This window comes from Phaenicophaeus curvirostris, chromosome 2 (assembly GCF_032191515.1).
Source record: "Phaenicophaeus curvirostris isolate KB17595 chromosome 2, BPBGC_Pcur_1.0, whole genome shotgun sequence".
In the NCBI taxonomy this organism is placed as follows: domain Eukaryota; kingdom Metazoa; phylum Chordata; class Aves; order Cuculiformes; family Cuculidae; genus Phaenicophaeus; species Phaenicophaeus curvirostris.
The window spans coordinates 51,154,843-51,162,247 of record NC_091393.1 but is presented as its reverse complement, the minus strand read 5'-3'; positions in this window follow the sequence as shown (position 1 = coordinate 51,162,247).

The following is a 7,405-nucleotide window of genomic DNA, read 5'->3' as shown; positions in this document are numbered from 1 at the left end:
ACCAGACAGAATCAGTAGACCTATTTTCTTTCCACAGATTTCCATTTTAACACATCACTACTGCTCTGGCCAAGTGGCTGGGATGAAGATAAGTCATTTCAAGTCACTGTTCCTATTCCTTTCAGCTGTAGGAACAGGGATTCAAAATGAATTAAACCAAGTAAATAAATTAGATATCAGTAAGTTGCAGGGCAGATTGGCATTCAACCAATATTTTGAAGGAATTCAGATATGAGATTGCAGAACCACTGGCCAAGTTGCCTCACAAATCTATAGAAAGGGCCAATGTGCCAAACTGCCAGTGTAACTTCCACATATTAAAAAAGCTTTAAAAGAGATCTGAGGAACTGCAGACTGATAACTGGGTCCATGCCTGATGAGATAGTAAAGGATATCTTAAAGAGTAAAATACTTGATCACATGGATAAACATCACTTGTTGGGAAAAAGTCAGCATGGCTTCTTTAAAAGGAATGACCATCTCAATCACCTGCTGAAGTTCTGTGAGGACAGACATATAAAGGGTACTCAAGGGAAGTAATATTTTTGATTTTCAAAAGGTCTTCGATACTATTGCTTATAACAAAAGGTAAATTTCACTACTAAGGGTGAGGTCACTAACCAGGTTTCAGTGATTTAACTAGTTTTATTCAACACTTTCATCAGTGACATGTAGTAGGATGTATGCAGTGAATTCTCCAAGACTACTTTTTGGGCAATGAAATGCGATGCCAACCAGAAACAACTTGCTAAGTGGAGTGAGCAAGCAAGCAGGTCATACTAGCTTCAGTGCAGACTCCATGGAAAAACAATCTAAACTCCATGCCTGCACAATGTGAACTGAATAGTTACAACTCAGAGAGAAGATCTTGGAGTTACCATTGACACTTCCTTGAAGTCATCAGTTCAATGATGTGAGGTGGCACCCCAGAAAGACAATTAAATGTTGTGCATCATCAGGAAGAGTACTGAGAACAAGACAGGAAACACATTGCCATGTTATAACATGTCAGTGCACTCACATTGTAGGCACTATGTCACCACAGCTCTAGAAGACAGGGTGGAATCAGAGAAGATACGGAAAAAGCAGCTAAAACGGTTAAGGAGAAAGAGCAGCTGACCCTTATCAGATTTAAAAAAAAAATGGGAATTTTCTCTTAGGAAAGAAGAGGTGTGTATGATCTAAATCATGAAGATGACACAATACCAAGTCTAAGAGACACTCAATGAAACTGTAACAATTAGTTTAAAATGTATTTAAGAAGTACAACTTCACAAAGCGGGTAGCAAATTTCAGGGAAGTGTTGCCTCTCCCAAAATTGTATCTCTTTCTGACACAGCTGGGGAGACAACCTTGGGCTAAATGGACCTGCAACTAGATGGCTGAATGATCTGAAGCAAGGGGCTGCTTTATTCCTACATTCTTGTGCAGCATTCAAGGCTAACCTATGAAAGGGAGTAACCTACTTGTGCACCTTTGACACAGTTTTCAGTCAATACCAGGAAAATACGGAAAGAAGTGTGCTTCTTCACACACCCGATACTGCAGAAGTTAAACATGTGTCCCACAAATAAAAATGTCAAAGGCCCAGGGCAGGAGATGAAGGACAGAGGAGACGAGGAACACATAGTTTTTAGCCTCACTAAGAATTTTATAGCTACGAACATGTTTTCTGCATGAGACAGCAGTGTGCCTCAGCATTGTCGATGCATACTAGTTGGCTGATGCAAGTGTTGTTATTCCATGTGCTTTGGATGCTTTTGACCCATGACAATGTGTTACATATGGCACAGTGATAGATCAGGGCAAGAAAGTCTGTGACAGATGCATGATTATGCATATGCAGGCAGAAATTTGTGAGAGAAAACAGTCTTTTAAAAAGAGCTCTATTGAGAACATAGTAAAAGCTTATTTATGTCTTAGTATACAAAAGCCAAGGACAATGCAATACAGCCAGAATTTTCTGGAGGTCCCCAGCACTTACAGGTGTAGTCCAAAGGAGCTAAGCATGGAAACCAGTCAGGTTAGTGTAGATATATAACAGACATACAGGGATCTCATTTGATTCATCTTTTGAGTTCCACATACTCCAAGACAGCTCTCCAGACAGAATTTTTCAGAGGGAAAATTACTACTAGAAAGTGTTTAGTCAGGAAGAATTGCTACATCTTCTTCACAAGTCCATTTGTCTTTTCTATGTACACAATGGAAAATTAATATTTTCGAAAGGCTTTTAGTAAGAAAATTGTCTTTTTTTTTTTTTGCCAGCACTTGCATCTTGCAGAACTACTAATATAAGAATATTAGATGTCAAAATTTAAGTTCATAAAGAAGATTTCAAAGTGGTACCACTGGAACTAAACTAAACATTAATATGAATATTGTTATTAAAAATTAGACTTTCAGAAGAATTATTGTTGTGGCTGAACCTTGGAAAAACCAGTAAAAAGCCAGCTTGAAGTACTAGGCATATCTTACCATCAGTCTCACAACACTGGGCTGCGTTCGGCTTTGATGGTCTACTTTTCTTGGCAGGTTTTCGTATTGCATTCAGGAAAGTAAAGTTATTTCAAGCTGAACAACAGCAACAACTATTCATGACCTTCAAACAACACATCCCATGTATCTTTACTGTCAAGTAATTTGATTCGTGTATGTAAGTTATTACGCTGTCAGTTTATCAGAAAGGATCCAGTAAAATATCCTCCTACTTCAGGGGAAAATTACAACAGACTTAAGAAGAAAACTTGCGCTGTGTACCAGGATGTGGCTGATACTAGAAAAATGGGAGCAAGTGACAAATGAAAACAGCACAATCCCTTCCTTCCCATGCCAGAGCATCAGTGCTGTGACTCCAGTGGCCTCCTGATGTCCTGAGGCCTGGGTATTTGTTCTGGTTCCTTGCCTGTAATTCCACCTCTGGAGTAAGATATTGGATTGATACTAGGGGACAGTTAAACATGATGCTGCTGATCCTCCCACATTCTTCCCCAGTCACATGAGGAAATACCAGGGCAGTGATAGAAATCTCCCCTCTCTGGGTATCCAGCAACATATGCCATCTTTGTCCCTGTGAAAGCCTACTTCTACTGTGTTAGAAAGACACTGAGGAAGAATTATATATATACATATGTGTATATACATATGTGTGTGTGAGGCAATTGCTGACAATGACAGCAATTCTTGACATCTGACTCCTGATAAATAAAATCAGGTTCTTGATTCCACTTGTTGTCCTATATTCAAACCCCAGAAACGTATGGGGTTTATGCACCACAAAGAAGGAAATCGCATGCACTCAATATGAAAGGTCACAGAAAACACCAGAGAGGTCTACTCCTCCTGATTTTCTTGCCTTCCAGCACAAAGTGAAGTCATAATCTTTCAGCTTCAGCTTCCCATCCATAGAAAATAACTGTTCTTCTTGCTTATATAGAAGGCACAGGAGAATAATCTTTTTAGAAGCAGTTGCACACTACAGCAAGAGTAGCCACATTGAAGAGACATCCTCCACCGGCAAAATCTTCAACTGAGCCTGGAGCTGACTTTTCCTGTATCCTACATTTTAGCATGCATTACACAGACATATATACAGTACTTGGCATGTGTAGCACTTAAAAGAAACAGCAGGTTTTAAAAATAGTCAATTAACAGATAAAAAAACCCCCATATCTGTGTTCTTAGAAAGATAAAATGCGTATTTCTGTTAAATAGTTAAAAAACATATCTTTCATCTTAAAGTTCTCCTTGGTAAATCTCTGACTTTATTCTGTGCTTTCTAAATACCTACACATCAGTGATGTATCTGTGATGTTAGAAAATATCTTTAACCCATAAGAAAATAATATATTGATCACAGAACTTATGAAAACATTCTAAATGTTCTTTCATAAAATATTTAGCTGTTTTACATATTATAAAAGTCAATTTATCAGAGTTATAAATAACAGTACAGCACACTAAAATTCAGATTAGTGTATACTGTTGCAAAATGTATTCCATCCAGCAATACAATCATTCATGTAGATGGCTTTAGTCAGTTTATTACTAACCTGATTGGATACTCAGGATATTTATAATGGATTTAACTTAGTAGTAATAAAGTATTGCTTATGCTAATGGTGTTATTCAGATTAATAGGTTTTAAATTGTTGCTGCTATTTTATTGTCTTGTCCAGAGTAACAAACTAATCTTTACATGCACTGTACACTGAATGGTGGAGACCAACAATTCAAGCAATATCATTACAGTGGTATCAATATGGGACATCTGAAAGTTTTTTCTTGTACATTAAAAAGTTAAGTTGAAGTTTAAGAAGGGGAAATGCTTGTAATGTTCTATGTGTGCAACAGAAACTGTAAATAGCTGACAGAACACTAGGAAATTGGTACTGTTTGAGTGCCTCATCACTCCTCACTCAAACCATCTGTCAGGCACTTCTTCAGGAAAAAAAGAAATCCACCATTTTTAGAAATATTTGTTCTGCGGATGCAAATTAATATATTTTTTATTTATTTCTAGTCATGTAGATGGATCTGTTTCTCACACCATGTCTGCACAGAGATTTGGTGCTAATTGAACTACTTTAGAAAAACGCTGTGAAGGTTCAGGTGGCCCATGCGCAATAAGTTTGAAATCTTTGTTTAGCTTTGGTAAAGGACAAGGAGTGGAGTGGATGAGGACACACAAGAGTGTAGTTTCACAAAGATCTTCAGATTGTCTCTGTTTCAGTTGCAGATGATGAAAAAGCCAGTTTTGCCCTCACCTCTCCTGCTTAGGTCCTCCATTCTCCACTGCGAGCGTGTCACTGGTGACACTGACACTGCAACTCACACTAATGCCAGCAGAGGAGAGATGGTGGAACAGAGCTAGGGACATCAGGAAGAGGAAGCTCATCTCTCTCAGTGACACCATGGACTTTTACCACTTTAAGCAGCTTGTGAAACTTCACTGCAAAGCCCCAGCTCAGCAAGCTGCTCAGATATACGCCTAACTTGAGGCACACAGACTATCAGTAAGAAAATATTGAAGCATATGCTTTAACTTAAAACACATTATTAAGTGCTTCCTGAATTGAGATTATTTCCTTCTCAGCATTTCTTCTCTTCCCATATGGCATAATTCTATTTTTTCACTCCCTGTCAATGTGAATATCATTTCCCTCTTTGCATATTGCCAAACATCCCCTAACTTTTCCATTGCATATCTTTTCGTTCTCTTAGGCTGCTCCTGTCTTAATGTGTAATGCAAGGCCAGGGCGTAGTTTTAGCCCTCTCCATGCCATCATGTATGTTGTCCAGCGGTCAACATGTTTCCTGGCAGAGTTTTGGCTTATGCCAAACAGCAGTCTGCCAGATACACCTGAGCACAGCCTGGGGAACAGCATGGGCTCAGGGCTGTTCCTGCCAGGTAGGATGTGTAGTGTCGCTCTATTTTGGGAAGGCATTAAAGATGCAAGGCATTAAAGATGCAAGTCCTGAGGGACAGAGAATGGGGTCTAGTCTGGTTCATTGACTAGCATATCAATAGCTTTGTTATATTCTGTGATGTATGAGTCTGGCTGAAAATTAATAAAAATGAAATTTAAAAGTCAAAATATCTTTAAATGAATTTGGGTACAGATTTCCATGCCAGCCTGTGCTGGCATCAGAACTTATGGTATGGAGGGAAAATCTACTTCTTCACCATTTCCAACTGCTGCACTGTCCCGTGTGCCTTGGAGAGGCAGATAAGGGAATTAAAAAGCCTGTAAGTACTGCACTGTAAGTCAGCTAGTCAGTCTGAGACATCGTAATATAACGATCTCAAACCACAGACAAGTTTAGGCCATCAGCTACCTTATTTGTTGGCCTAACTATTTCTTTAGTCAGAAAAAGGTTTTATTCTTGATTGCACTCACAGCACTTCACTGATGCCAAACTTGCAACTTTCTGTTTTCTCAGGACTTAGATGTTTGTTATGATTTCCACAAGAGTTCTTCTTCAGTTGTGGTAGCTTGAATGGCACAAAGTATGCAGACAATACCTTGCTGTATTCAACTAAATGGGTAATGTCTCTACAGTCTCTGAAGTCCTGTTGGGATGATACAGGAGGACTAGTATTGATGAGAACTATCAAAACTGTCAGGCTGATTTACTGTCCACACCACCACCTATTTTGAACCATGTATTATCTCCTCTAATAGACTACTCTTATTTCCTCTAGTTTGTCTGAAGCTACATCTGACCTGATGGATTCAGTGACTCTCTGTCCCACACCATTTCCCACTTTCTCACTATATCTGGCTGCTAGAATATTTTTTACATTTTATTATTTTGACCAAAATTAATGTTAATTCATATTTCAGGAACACCTATTGCCTACAGTTATGGACTCTCTTTGGCTATATTTTGATTTTTGCTCAGAAACAGAAGATGCAATTTTGAAATTTTGAAAGAAAAACATTTAAACTAAACTATTTAACAGACATTTACACTCTACAGAGTAGAGAAGATAAGATAAGCCAAAACTATGGCCTTTAATTTATTACATAGCTTTGAGTGAGGTTTCCATGCCCATTGCTCACAGCACACAAGGTCAGAGTCTGCCAGCTCTTCTGTACATTCAAAAATCTCTGGATTCTTGAAATCTCATTATAGTTTAAATGAAGATGCCATGGAACTTCTAATTTGCTTTTTGGTTGGACTCAATGATCTATGGTTGGACTCGATGATCTCAGAGGTCTTTTCCAACCAGGTGATTCTATGATTCTACAGTCCAGGAACCTTAAGCCAGGAATGCTGATGGCCATGCTGAAAGCCCAGGAGTGAATCTCTACTCATACATGCTGGTATCCACCAGCTGACATTCCCCAGCTAAACAGAGTTCTTGCTAGTTCCTTAACAAAATATTGTTATGGTGTGGCTATTACAATTTTTAGCTTTAGGGTAAGAATGCTTTTCAAAAAGCCTGTTAATCTCCTGATTGACCAAAAAGATGATCTGACTCTTTTTTTCTTTTCCCACAGATTCTTCATAATTATACTGTGACTGCAGTTAAAATTGCTTTTGAACAACATCCAACAAATGCTACCTGCTTGAATTCATTAGTGTCCACCCACTTGAAAAATCCAATAACTCTCAAAAAGTAATAAAATGATGTACATGCATACTAATAGCCAATGGAAATGCGAAAGTGTTGCTGTTAGTGTACTGGTTGGGGCCAAATTGTACTTCTCCTCCTAGAGGTGTGTAAGAAATCTCACTGTCTATGAGAAAGAATGAAAGGCACAGGACTATAAAATCTAGGAAACGTAAGCATTTGTTTAACTTTAAGACCAAGAGAATATCACTGAAATCACTAGGTTTATTTCTGCACTTAACGGTAAATATACCTTAACATACGAGCCTAACTTCAGACTTTACT